Below are 15,364 nucleotides of genomic sequence, written 5' to 3'. Positions count from 1 at the left end.
CTTCAGCAATATGTGAACCGTGAACTTCCAGATATTCAAGCTGGTTTTAGAAAAGGCAGAGGAACCCAAGATCAAATTGCCAACATCCGTTGGATCATCGAAAGAGCAAGAGAGTTCCAGAAAAACATCTATTTCTGCTTTATTGACTATGCCAAAGCCTTTGACTGTGTGGAACACAATAAACTGTGGAATATTCTGAAAGAGATGGGAATACCAGACCACCTGATCTGCCTCTTGAGAAACCTATATGCAAGTCAGGAAGCAACAGGTAGAACTGGACATGGAACAACAGACTGATTCCAAATAGGAAAAGGAGTACGTCAAGGCCATATATTGTCACCTTGCTTATTTAACTTCTATGCAGAGTACATCATGAGAAATGTGGATTGGATGAAGCACAAGCTGGAATCAAGACTGCCAGGAGAAATATCAAAAACCTCAGATATGCAGATGACACTATCCTTATGGCAAATAGTGAAGAAGAACAAAAGAGCCTCTTGATGAAAGTGAAAGAGGAGAGTGAAAAACTTGGCTTAAAGCTCAACATTCAGAAAACTAAGATCATGGCATCCAGTCCCATCATTTCATGGCAAATAGATGGTGAAACAGTGGAAAAAGTGGCTGACTTTATTTTTCTGGGCTCCAAAATCACTGCAGATTGTGACTGAAGCAATGAAATTAAAAGACACTTATTCCTTGGAAGGAAAGTTATGACCAACCTAGACAGCATATGGACTTCCCTGGTGGCTCAGACAGTAAAGTGTCTGCCTACAATTCCGGAGACCTGGGTTCAATCCCTGAGTCGGGAAGATCTTCTGGAGAAGGGAATGACAACCCATTCCAGTATTCTTGTACCCCCCCCAAAAAAAAAGGGGCTCAAAGAAATATTTTGGAGAAGGAAATGGCACCTCACTCCAGTATTCTTGCCTGGAAAATCCCATGGACGGCGGAGCCTGGTAGGCTACTGTCCATGGGGTCACAACGAGTCAGACACGACTGAGTGACTTCACTTTCACCTTCAGATGGCATATTAAAAAGCAGAGACATTACTTTGCCAACAAAGTTCGGTCTAGTCAAGGCTATGGTTTTTCTAGTGGTCATGTATGGATGTGAGAGTTGGACTGTGAAGAAAGCTGATTGCCGAAGAATTAATGCTTTTGAATTGTGGTATTGGAGAAGACTCTATGAGAGTCCCTTGTATTGCAAGGAGATCCAACCAGTCCATCCTAAAGGAGATCACTCCTCTGTGTTCATTGGAAGGACTGATGTTGAAGCTGAAACTCCAATACTTTGGCCACCTGATGTGAAGAGCTGACTCATTTGAAAAGACCCTGATGTTGGGAAAGACTAAGAGAAGGAGAAGGGGATGACAAACGATGAGATGGTAGGATGGCATCACCAACTCAACGGACATGGGTTGGGTGGACTCCGGGAGTTGGTGATGAACAGGGAGGCCTGGCGTGCCGCAGTTCATGGGGTCACAAAGAACTGGACATGACTGAGCAACTGAACTGAACTGAGATTACTATTTTAAGTAGTTTTGAAATTTATTTTTGAAAATATTTTCATTTTAGAACTGTACGATTCACTAGCTGAAATGATGAGCCTCAAATCATTTTGGTAAAACAATGAAAATAAAAAATTAATTTCATCTTTTCTATTAAGAAAGAAATCTTCCAGCAAACACTGGGAAAATACTGTCTTACTGTTAAAATAATTTACTTATCTATCTTTTGAGGTAAATACAATCAAAATACTAGATGGTTTAAGATAAATTAAATTTATTTAGGGCTGAAATATGAGTGATAATACCAAAAGACATTAAACTTATAGTGAAAGGTAATTTTTTCAAGCTTGTTGCTCATGTTTATTGTTAACTAACTAAATAAATAAGAAATAAATACAATGCAAGTTAGTTATGGTATGCAACTTGTAAGTTTAACCTGATTTCAGGATAACAATATGTGTTTTCTATGACAAAGAAATGTTGATCTCAGATGTATTTTTAATATTACATATTAAGAATAATGATATTTAAACTAACATTGTAAAAATAAATGGATTAATCATTTCAAAGTAATTTAAAGCTTGACAAAGTGAATTTTTGCATAAATATTACTTCCTATTGACTATCATGTAAACATCAATACATATGAAATCACAGGTATGCAGTATTACCCTAGCACATTTCCCCAATTCACATAAAACTGTACACTCACTGAACATGAATGTTCCTTTCACTCCTTTATATTAGCCCATTTTCTCTACTATAAAATGTTAGAAAAAAGCAGAAAGACATTCAATCTGTTACTCCTTTTGTTTATTTATGAATGTCTTTGTGTTTACCATGAGTTGAAAATAGTATTTGAACATATATTTAAATGATAACCTATGCCTATTAGCTCAAATGAGAACAGGTAATTCGTGTGACTCAATTTCCAATTACAAGCACAACATAAACTGTTAACACCATTCCAAATAGTACTTTTCTAATTACAAGATCAGTGTACTCCGGGAGTTGGTGATGGACAGGGAGGCCTGGCGTGCTGTGATTCATGGGGTCGCGGAGAGTCGGACACGACTGAGCGACTGAACTGAACTGAACTGAATTACAAGATCACAGAGAAAAAAAAAAAAAAAAGATCACAGAGAGAAAAAAAACTGAAGGAGAACTTGAAGACAGTTCTGTCAATAGAATCCTGCTGAAGTATTCATGATCACTAACCGACAGACGAAACTTGACAGACTAGTGAAATTCTCACCTCATTCAAGTAGCTTCACAAAAAACATACTGATATTTTGATTTCAAATTCTAATTATCAATCCTTAATGCTTCATTATAATTAGAAATAACCTTTCAAATTGAGAGCAAATTGTAACATTTTGAGTTAATAATAAAACAATTCATAAAATGCTGAGTCATAAATATAAAAATGTCAACAGCCATATTGCTGTTTTAAGGTAGAAATTGCTAGGCAATCAGTGTAACCTCTGAGACCTGGATCTTGTTTTCAATACACGTCCATTGGCCTAAAGTTAATTCCTTGGTCTGATAAATTATCACACTCAGATCCAGGGAAGGGCAGTAATTAACTTCTGTTCCATATGCCTGAGGGAAAAACAACTGGTGATCATTAATCTTTAGCCCATACATCTGGTCCACTGTATATTGCCCAGGGAGCATGAAAAAGGGTGATGACTTAATCCGAGGATCAAAAGAAGCCATAAAGATGTTAAGCTAAGCATCCTGATCTTTAAAATGATTAAAAATGAGGCATTTTAAGGATAGGAGACAACTAAAAATGTAGATATTCAGGCTATTAAAAGTACTGTCCCACCTTTGGGGGACTGTTTAACCCCTCTCAGAGTCCATGCTGAGAGCTTTGTACTTTCCTTCTCTTTAATAAATCCTATTTGCTTGCTACCGTGAGTGCTTGTGCATTTGTGAAATTCATTCTTCAGCTCTGTGAATAAGAACTCAGATTCCCATTTCATTTTCATGTCTAAAAAGATTAAAATGCATCATCTATTGTGACAGTTGAATCTAGAGAAAAATAAAAAATTAATTCTGCCCACTAAATGAGTAGGAATATATGTGTTCAAAGAAATGAAAAATATATATATATTTTTTACATAAAAATAGAGCTCTTCAAAACAAATAGAGCTCTTCACTCTTTTTTAGTAATTTTCTTAACATGTTAACCAAACAATAAGTTAAATCTAAAAATGAATAAAGTACCAAGTAAAAGGTGGTACAGCAGCTTTTAATGGCTATTTTTACTAGATAAAATATAGCATTACAAATTTCATGGTGGTCTCTGTTTAAACAAAGTAAAAACATTTCATTTATGCTTGAGGCTTTCCATTTGGAAATGGACGATATCACATAGATTTTATGGGTGTCTTGTAATCGACCCCTTGTAAATTAAAAAAAAAAAAAAAAAGGAGTGAAGGAAGGAAGGGGAACTTTTTTTTCAAATGCCCAAAGTGGCCAGAGATGATTTTAATTAAGATGTTGGAACAGTATTATTTTTAAAAGGGCTGTGCTTGGGTAGGGGCTAAGTAGACCTTCTGTAGTGCAATTCTTTATATAAACATTTGTGGATGATGGTTACACAGGAGTTCTCATTCTGTGAAGATGCTAAGGTAAATAAATGTATCTTGATGCATTTCTGATTTATTTACTGATTCATATGCAGCATACAGATTAAACCTCAACAGGTATAGTCCTATACATAATAATCAATGAAAAGATTTTTTTTTAAATCAAAGAATTGCTAAGCATCTATTACTAGAGACTCAAAAAGGGAAGACGGCTCAAGAAGGATGACAAGCAAATTCTGAGAAATCTACTGTGATTTGGTCATCAATCACCTGGTGACCTCTTTGGGGAAATAGAAGATTACAGGAAAATAAGATTACTGGAGAATTACTTTCTTACCCTAGAGTCCCTGGTAAGGAAATGAAAATTGAGACACATCCAAATTCACACTACCTAAGATTCTTCGTTTAAGTCAAATTTTCAGTCTTCAAGCAAAGTTTATGGAAGCAAAATGAAATTCCCCCAGGAAAAAACAGGGAAAGAGCCTAAAAATCAGCTTACACTTGGCATATATTTATAATAAAAGCAAATCAGTTATATGTGATGTTTAAGGGGGCTATGAAATAGGCAACATTTATGATATAAATTCATGTATGACTACATATATAGATAGATAGCATTTCAAATCTTGAGGAATTTATTGCATTCAGATATGAAAGATGGGCTAAATGCTTCTTCCTCTTCAAGGAAGAATCATTAAATTGTAGTCATAAGAAAGTATAGTTATATTCATTCTAAACCAATACAAGTAAATATGAATTGTGTTATAGCTGATTTGCTGTTGTTGTTTATTCACTAAGTCCTATCTGACTCTTTGTGACCCCATGGACTGCAGCCCGCCAGGCTCCTCTGTCCATGAAATTTCCCAGGCAAGAATACTAGAGTGGGTTGCCATTTCCTTCTCCAGCAGATCTTCCTGACCCAGGGATCAAACCGTGTCTCCTGCACTGCAGGTGGATTCTTTACTACTGTGCCACATGAGCTTCCCACAGTTGATATAAATAGATCAAAAACAAAGATATCTGAAATCTTACTGACCAAATTATACATTTCAGAGTTTATTTCATAATGCAGTATGAAAATCAATCTCTCCTACGTTAATTAAATGGAATAACAAACACACACACACATATATATACACAAGTATATACTGAAGAAAATAATCATACACTACGTGGTGGAAAAGATAAGACAAGTAAATCTTTGTTGTAAAACAAGATAATGAGAACATGCATAAGCAAAATACCTATCTCTATAAAAGATTTTTTGATGTGGACCATTTTTAAAGTCTTTACACAATTTGTTACAAAATTGCTTCAGCTTTTTGTTTTGTTTCTTTGGTCCTGAGGCATGTGGGATTCTGTCTCCCCAACCAGGAGAACTATATATTCTCTGCATTGGAAGGTAAAGTCTTAAACACTGCACCTTTTGAGAATTCCAAAAATATCTATATTAAAAGACAAGCTGCCCATTTAACTATTGTCTCAGAATGATTACAAGGAAGAGCTGATACTAATTTTCTTACAATGTAAATTTTAGATATAATTGTTAAAACTCTGTCATTAAAGCAGAGATGTGTTGGAAATGTTTATACAATGTTCATTAAAAATAATATAAATTTCCATATATAAATGATCATAAGAACATATTAGGTGCAAATGTAAATAGACATTTGTGGCAAAGTGATGAGATAATTATGATTTATTTCTGTTCTTTTCAAATATCACTTAAATGACATATTAGTTTTCAATAAAAAAGAAAACACAGAAGAACTATACACAAAAAGATCTTAATGACCCAGATAATCATGACAGTGTGATAACTCACCTAGAGTCAGACATTCTGTAGTGCAAAGTCAAATGGACCTTAAAAAGCATCACTTTAAACAAAGCTAGTGGAGGTGATTGAAGTCCAGTTGAGCTATTTCAAATTCTAAAAGATGATGCTGTGAAAGTGCTGAGCTCAATATGCCAGCAAATTTGGAAAACTCAGCAGTGACCACAGGACTGGAAAAGGTCAGTTTTTATTCTAATTCCAAAGAAAGGCAACGCCAAAGAATGTTCAAACAACCGCACAATTGCACTCATCTCTTAGGCTAGCAAAGTGATGCTCAAAATTCTGCAAGCTAGGCTTCAACAGTACATGAACCGAGAACTTCCAGATGTTCAAACTGGATTTAGACAAGTCAGAGGAAGCAGAAATCAAATTGTTAACATATGCTGGATCAGAAAAAGCAAAAGAATTCCAGAAAAACACATACTTCTGCTTCATACTTCTGCTGAAGCCTTTGACTGTGTGGATCACAACAAACTGTGGAAAATCCTTTACTAGATAGGAGTACCAGACCACCTTACTTGCCTCTTGAGAAATCTGCATGCAGGTCAAGAAGCAACAGTTATTACTGGACATGGAACAACAGACGGTTCTTAATTGGGAAAGGACTATGTCAAGGCTGTATACCATCACCCTGTTTATTTAACATCTATGCAGACTACATCATGTGAAATGTCAGGCTGGATGAAGCACAAGCTGGAATCAAGATTGCTGGGAGAAATATCAGTCACCTCAGACATGCAGATGACACCACCCTTATCGCAGAAAGCAAAGAACTAAAGAGCCTCTCGATGAAAGTGAAAGACAAGAGTGAAAAAGTTGTGTTAAAACTCAATACTCAAAAACTAAGATCATGGCATCCAGTCCCATCACATCATGGCAAATAGATGGGGAAACAACGGAAACAGTGACAGACTTTATTTTCTTGGGCTCCAGAATCACTGCAAATGGTGACTGCAGCCATGAAATTAAAAGATGCTTGCTCCTTGGGAAAAAAGCTATGACAAACTTGGACAACATATTAAAAAGCAGAGACATCACTTTGCCAAAAAAGGACCACATCATCAAACCTATGGTTTTCCCAGTAGTCATGTATAGATGTGAGAATTGGACCATAAAGAAGGCTGAGAACTGAAGAATTGATGCTTTTGAACTGTGGTGTTGGAGAAGACCCTTGAGAGTCCCTTGGACAGCAAGAAGATCAAACCAGTCACTCCAATAGGAAATCAGTCTTAAATATTCATTGGAAGGACTGATGCTGAAGCTGAAGCACCAATACTTTGGCCACCTAATGCGAAGAACTGACTCACTGGGTAAGACTCTGATGCTGGGAAAGACTGAAGGCAGGAGAAGAAGGGGATGACAGAGGATGAGATGATAGGATGGCATCACCGAATCCAGCAACATGAATTTGAGCAAGCTCTGGGAGTTGGTGATGGACAGGGTAGCCTTGTGTGCTGCAGTCCATGGGATCACAAAGGGTCAGACATGACGGAGTAATTGAATTAAACTGAACTGATGAAAGACAACTTTAAAAATTAGAACACTGATACATGGTTTGCTAGTTAGAGATGTATTACTAAAATAAACCTGCTAGTAATCTGTCACTTGATTTGCTGATAAACTGTGAAATAAAAATGGAATTCAGATCAATTATGTGTCCCCAAACCAAACTCTTTGATCAATGAAATTTACAGACTGGCACACATTCAAGCATTTGAAATATTCTAAAATGGCAAATGAGTTGTTTTTTAATAGGACTCAGACAAACTATGAAACAGAATCACTCTGTGTTTGATTTCAAAAATCTTGCTTTTCCAGACTCTCATAATCAATATTCAGTGTTGCATCATCAAAATATAAGCTCATATTTGAAATAAAACTTTATTTCCATAATAGAAATGTAATTATTTTTCTTGTAAGACTCTCAAATATAACAATAAACCACACGGAATATTATGAAATAGTGAACAAACTATTTAGATACTAATCACTTCATTCATTTTCTTACAAACTGGGAGTTGCTCACTGATACAAAGGAAAAAGACACATATTTCCTTTCTTTTCACAGAAGATAATACAAATACTCTTGCCACCCATTTTCCCTCATGTGTCCTGCAAGGAGTCTTCCCAACCTATTGATTTTGGACTTGATCATCTTCCTTGTTTTGGTCAATGAAATGTGTGCAGACATGATATATGCCATGTTCTAAAAGAGCTTTAAATGCAATTACACCATTTGGCTTGACAGCTCTGTTACTACTGGTCTCTGCCATAAGAATAGCATGTCTTCTCAGATGAGTGTTCCTCATGCAGTTAAAGTCTTAGAATAAGAAGAACATGGAACAGACTCACAGTCGATCTGCTGCTTGGAGGAGAGCCGCCGTTAACTGTCCCCACCATCATATGGTAGGAGCAATTTCATTTCCTACTATGATTTAGGGGTTACTACAAAAAATGCTGATTATCAAAAACAAAAACACAGAAAAAAAGAGGCTCCTAAAACTTGGGTTGTTACAGTAAACTAAAATACGCAGCATTGGCTTCAAAACCAGGAGACAGATAGGAGGACAGTGTACGTGGAGGCTGGATAAAGGTCACCTTTGCTATATAGTGACAAAATAGTTGGTAAATCTACAACACTTTAAAGTATAACAAATCATTTCATATATAATCAACATATGATTGTAGACAATAAGTTCTCAAAGAACAATTATTACAATGTGAATTAGCTATTACTGCTAAAAATCATGAGCTAATACATTAAAGAAACAATCTCAGAAAAGAACTGTCACGTGTTCAGGAAGAGATGAAACTGAAAACAGACAGGTCAGAAATTCCATGACATGAATGCCTTTTGGTGAAGTCTGTGGTTAGATTAAGTCGATCCCTAGTACATCTATTAAGTTGAACAAAACGTCTCAGGGAACACAAGTGAAAAAATATATACCAAAATGCCTGATAAGCTCAAAGTACCTATAATTAGTTAAAGGGGAGAGTGGGATCAGTCACAGGGATGTAAAGTCTCTAAAACTTGGGTTGTTACAGTAAACTTGGGTTGTTTTAGAGAGTGATCAGTCTTTCCTGTAAAGAACTGTGAGCAGGCACATGTTGCTGACTGCAATCAAACAGAGAGTACAACAAAAACAACCATGTTTTCCAGGGCTTCATACTGTCAAAAATGCCACCGTCCTCAACGAAAAGAGACATGACTGCTGGAAAAATAAAACACTGTATTTAATATTCTTCAACAATAAGCAGGAATGAAGTACTGATACATGATACATCACGGATGAATGTCAAAAATACAATGCTAAGTGAAAGACAACAGGACTGATTTGGTACAATATGATTTCATTTACAGAACTGTCTGGAAAAACTAAATCCACAGGGACAGAAAATACAGAAGACTGCCGAGGGCTTGGTGGGAGAAGGAGGTGGGAGAAAATGGGAGAGTGCCTTTCAATGGATGGGTTTCTTATTAGAATGATAAAAAATATTCCAAAATTGTGGCGCCAGTTATACAATTTTGTGAATACATAAAAACCGCTGAATGGGACACTTTCAATCAGTGAATTGCATGTGTACAAATTATATTTAAAGAAAGTAATTATTTTAAAAAGGACCATCTTTGAAATCTCAAACATCCAGGTAGAAAATGTCTGAATGTGATGGATATTTTCCAAGCACATTCAAGACTTTATGGGGACTTCCCTGGTGGTCCAGTGGCTAAGACTCTGTGCTCCCAATGCAGGAGTCTGGGGTTCAATCCCTGATTAGGGAACTAGATCCCACATGCTGCAACTAAAAGATCTGGCATGCTGTAACAAAGATCAGAGATCTAATGTGCTGTAACTAAGATCCAGCGCAGCCAAATTAAAAAAAAAAAGACTTTATGAAAAAACTATTACTGGCAAATGACATTAAAGTATAATTAAAGAGCAAACAAATCTTGGAAGGTAAAGATGAGGACTTCCCAGAAGATTGAGGAGCTTCTCCCCCAGAAATATCTGTTCACTTTCCACACCAAAGGTCCCTCTCTCCATATCCAGATCTGGAAGGGAAGAGGCACAAGTACCAGCTGCCTTATAGAAACTCCAAGATTCATAATTTCTCCTGTGGTACAAACCTCACTACATGTGCAGAATCAATATGGTTCTACCGGGGTCATCCTGCAGGAAAACGAGGAACGGGGAACTGAAACAAGCTACAGTGTGGGCAAACAGTGTGTCTCTGAACCAGAGTTTTCAAACTGTTAATATAATGTGTGTGTTTGTGTGTATGTGTGCATGCATATATGCATACTGAAAATAACTATATATGTTTGTATATATGTGTATCTGTACCAAACCCTTCATGGTTTTAGACTCAACACTCAAACTCCAAAGAAGACAGATTCTGCAACACCCTCTTCATACATGACCAAGCAAGATCATGGTAATAGAAGGATTTCCCAGAGGACAGAATCAAGACTCGTGATCAATAGACTAAGGAGTTGCTACCAGAAAGCCTAAGCAAAGATTTCTGACTCATAGTGAAGATGATAACATATATGACTAGCAGGAGTGCAGAAATGCTGTATGCCTTCCATTTTTCCCTTTCCGATGGAAGTGTCTATTACGGTCATCCTGTCTCGTTTCACCACTGAGTGTTGAATGTGGAGCGAGATGGGGCTAGATACCTTATATTTTTACCTCAAGGTTTTTAAACAATTATATGAGACTTCTGAGCTTCCTCCTGGATGAGGGAGCTGGGCAATGAGTGCACATTTTATATAAATGGAAAGTGAGAAAATGGACTGTAGTAGATTTCACTATTGTTTACAAATATCCCTCCTCCCCTTTCCCCATGGCATGAAAAGAGTATATTTTCTTTTTATATTTACTTACTTACTGGGCAAGCAATGGATTTATCACAAATAATGGAAAACACAAATAAAAAATATTAAATAGCTACCCAAAAACAATAATTAGGAAATTAAAGGTTAATACATATTTTATCAAATATATATATATATATATACACATTTTATCAAACTTTACTTTCAGCAAAGTGCTAAGGCAAATAACATAACTTAAGATCATAACGAAAATAGGATGCCACTGAAGTAGTTACAAGCCTTTTTCCTCATGATGAACAAAGTATAATTTAGAGGCCAGAATAAGCCTACTAATCTTGTTAGAACATGCATTCACGTAAAATTAGTTTCACATTTTTGTCTAAAAGAAGCACTTAGACCTTTTTAAGTTTTGTGGCCTATGACAGAAAATGACTCCAGTCATTTAACAATCAGACTCTTTACAATTCAGATCTATTTATTCTTAAGGCTACTACAGTCCATACTTCTGATTTAAGTAACACAACAATGAATTCATTTATTTTGCTACACTATATTTTATACTGTGAATTTCACATTGCTGGAGTAAGCTGCTATATTAGAGGATTTTTTTTTAACAGAGAACCAACATAAAGCTATGTCGGCTCTAATTTAGTTTTACACTGAAAACGATAAACAGCAGCAAAGGAGATGGTCTATTGCCAAATGGAGTTGTCTGATAAGACTATTACTGGCCATGGACACCTAACCTTTCTATTGGAAGGTTAACAGCCTCATCTCTCATCTATAAACATTCTGACATTTTGGATTCAAAAGACTTAGGGAAAAAATGATGTGTTACATAAACAAATTTAATTCTAAACAATGTCATTCAAAGTTAAAATCAAAATTGACGACAGATGTTAAATCTCTGTCAAAACTTATTGCCAAAAGAAAGCCACAAGTGGGTATAGATGGTCTAGGCCCAGGAAATATTTTATCCTAAACACTCAAATAAGGAAAGAGAAGTAAACTCCCTTGGTCTTTTTGAAAGCATTTGAAAGTTGTCTTTATACAGCGAGAATTTGACAGTATCTGTGTGAGGTCCAAAGCTCTTACACAATTACTGTCAAAGGGCCAGATAGTAAAATACAGTCCCTATGACAATACAATGTGTTTTGTTCATTAAGTAAATGATAATCCAGTGACAAAGCAAGAATATAATTACAAAAGTCTGTGAGTAAATATGATAATCCCCATACTGATCTAGGTGGCTCTTCTGAGTTTGTTTGTTTTTTTCTTTTGAAAGATAACTTTTTGCCCAAGATAAGTGCTCAAAGGGTACTTGAGTTTTAAATAGATCATTTAAATACTCCTCAAGCTTCACATAACTAATAACCATGGCAAGCATTTCTTTAACATTAATGGCAAAATTTACTTTATGCTCTATAGATCGTAAGTATGTTAATAATCTTTAAAGTCATTTTAATGTATTATGTTATAGTTGTGGCATAATTTTATCCTAAAAAACATTCATTTTTCCCAGTATCCGCCATCACAATTCATAGATATATGTACCTCCCTTATACTTCTTATTTTGGTTGCCATTTCTCTACTGTTTATTGTCAGGTGGAAAGATCAAGTCGTAACTGCTTTAGTACTCGGTATTAATGGTGTTGCTGCTAAGCTGCTAAGTCACTTCAGTCGTGTCCGACTCTGTGTGACCCCAGAGATGGTAGCCCATCAGGCTCCGCCATCCCTGGGACTCTCCAGGCAAGAATACTGGAGTGGGTTGCCATTTCCTTCTCCAATTAATGGTGTAGTCATCCATAAAAATGCTCAAGATGGAAAGAAATGCTACAAATGTAAAGAAATCACCTATAGTTGTTTTAAGTGTGCCTGAATTCTACATCTAGGATGTTTGCAAAATATAGCTGTGCAAGTAGATGTTGCTAACATACAGAAAGGAAAAAGGTCTCTCTAATACTTGGAAAACACCAGTGGGAATGGAAATGGCTGTGTGATCATCAATGAAAAGAGAATAAAAACACATTATAAAAATGTTGAAAAACACTCCAGATGTCAACAACATTAAACCTTCAGACATTCAAAGAAAAATAAATGCAATAATGTTCACGGAGTTTGCTTTTCAACTTGATCCTAGTTAGGGCAAAATTCTGACACCATTCTCTGCTTCACTGAAAATGAACATGAGCATTCTTTAATGCATTGCATTTCTGTTTTAAAGGTTTTACTACACACATAATTGCTCAGATCTCAGTTCTAGCTTAGCAAACAAAATGACTTGAAAGTGGATGGCCCATTAACAACATACAATTTCTAACCTCAAGATTAAGTAGAAAAAGATGAATATGTATTATATGCTGTACCTAAATCACTTTCCAAAATCTGATGCTCTAACATAGTGCAGTTTATAAATTCTGGAGATAAAAAGTATTTAAAGACTTTCCATTAAAACAATGAGCTTAACAGGTCCAAGGAAAAACCAGCAATGTTTATTACAATTTTATTATTATTTATTTATTTTTAAATAGTTCAAAGATGAATATTTTTAATGATAAACGGTACAATTCACAAAGGAGATAGGCCTCATAAACCATTAGACATGTAACAACAAAGAAACAAAGATACATAAAATGAGAATCAGAAGAAATAGACAGGAAAAGAAAAAGTATATAATCATAGTGAGACATGTTAACATTTCTCTGAGAATATTTTATCAAGTTCAAAAAAATAAGGATAGGAGCATCTTGAATGATATCATTAATAATGTAAATATAATCTTTATATTTGTATTAATTTATATTAATCTTATACCCAACACAAATATATTTAAAATTTTGTAACTCATACGTTGTTATTAGATATCCATAGGGCATTTAGAAAAACTGGCAAAAAGATAAACATTACTAAATTTCAAAAAGTAGAATTTTTTCTTGTGATTCAGTCATACATATACACATATATTATTTTTGAAATTATTTTCCATCTTGAAATTATTACAAGATATTGACTATAGCTTCCTGTGCATACGGTAAACTTTTGTTGCTGTTGCATATCTATTTTTTAAAATTATAAATCTAGCATATTCATACTAAGTCAAACAAGTGGAAGCAAAATATCATAAAATTGTTAGCTAGGCAAAAATTAAGTGTTATATGTATGTTACACTGAATTATGTTTTTTATATTAAGAGCCAAACCTAAAGTACTGTATACTATTTTGAAATACCATGCCAATAATTTTCCACAACTTATAGCTATTTCAAAATAGTTTATAACTGCTTTTTTAAAGCAATTTTGTTTAATTAAGAAATACATCTAAGTGTACACAAAGAAATATGCATGGAACGAAACGGGGAATTTTTGTTCTAGCATCCTGGTATGAAGTAGAAATAGCAGTAGTCAAGAACAGAATTGAGCAAACTCTAACTGGCTTTCACGCTAGCAATGACTAGGGGTTTCCTGGGAATATTGGAAATCTGCATATGGAAATCAACTAAGAAACCTCTGGCATCTGAAGAACAGAGAGTTTAAATGTGATTAGAATAAAAGAAAATGGTAGACTGCATTTAGGAAGGAATTTCGGCCAGATGCTCCACATGGGTTGCAGAAAAATTATAAAAGGTTGAGAAGACGGGTTTGTCATTAAAGACCTCTAGATAGTTAACGATATACCAGTTAGGATCTTTTGATTTAAGTACACAGAAACAGGAAAAAAAATTTGAAAGAATGTGTTTCAATGGAATACTACTAAAAACTATAGGCATCTTTTTTGAAAACGAAAACATGCATGCTAATGGTTCATATATCCATATGTATATATGGATATTTTGCTCTAGTTAGCTTCATTCTCATACAAAGTAGGAGAAATGGCATGATTTCATAAGGAATAACTGAGATAACCATTTTTCCAAGGACTGCTGCTGCTGCTGCTGCTAAGTCGCTTCAGTCGTGTCCAACTCTGTGCGACCCCATAGACGGCAGCCGACCAGGCTCTGCCGTCCCTGGGATTCTCCAGGCAAGAACACTGGAGTGGGTTGCCATTTCCTTCTCCAATTCCAAGGACTATACTGCTCTAAATGATTTATTCAATTCTGTTTCCATTTTTTTCCTGCTTGTTGTAACTTCTATAGTCAGACACAGAAGTATCATTTTCACTTCATCTTTCAACTCACACATCCACACTGGATGGACCAGTATTTTTAAAACAAAATGTATATCCATTTCACACCTATGAGACACCTATAACTTAACAAATCCAAATAACATTTTGATTGCTGCCTAACTACCCTCCCTGCACTTTTTCTATCCTAGTTCTTATCATTTCAGGTTATAGTCGTTGAAGATAAAACTATTAGTGGTATAGTGAGAGTCAGACTTTCTCTCTCCCTCACCCGTTACATTCAATCTCTCAGCAAGAACTATACACTCCTCCTCTAAAACAAATCCTTAATTTCCTGTCTCTCCGTCAGTACTACCACCTACTTAGTCCAAACCACTAACATCTCTTACATGGAATATACGCTAGTCTTACATGGAATATAAATTAGTCTCCCTACTTTTGCTTTTATTATCCTATAATCAATTCTC

General features: G+C 35.4%; 1 protein-coding gene across 2 annotated transcripts in view; it reads right to left on the bottom strand.

Moving 5' to 3' along the window:
- Positions 1-15,364, bottom strand: part of ATRNL1 (attractin like 1) — an 843,932-nt gene that overhangs the window by 409,243 nt on the left and 419,325 nt on the right. The gene's annotated exons all lie outside the window — the stretch shown is intronic.

Source organism: Moschus berezovskii, chromosome 12 (genome assembly GCF_049115385.1).
Source record: "Moschus berezovskii isolate FMDL1 chromosome 12, NW_MosBer_1.0, whole genome shotgun sequence".
NCBI lineage: Eukaryota > Metazoa > Chordata > Mammalia > Artiodactyla > Moschidae > Moschus > Moschus berezovskii.
This window is presented reverse-complemented; position numbering and strand designations above follow the sequence as displayed.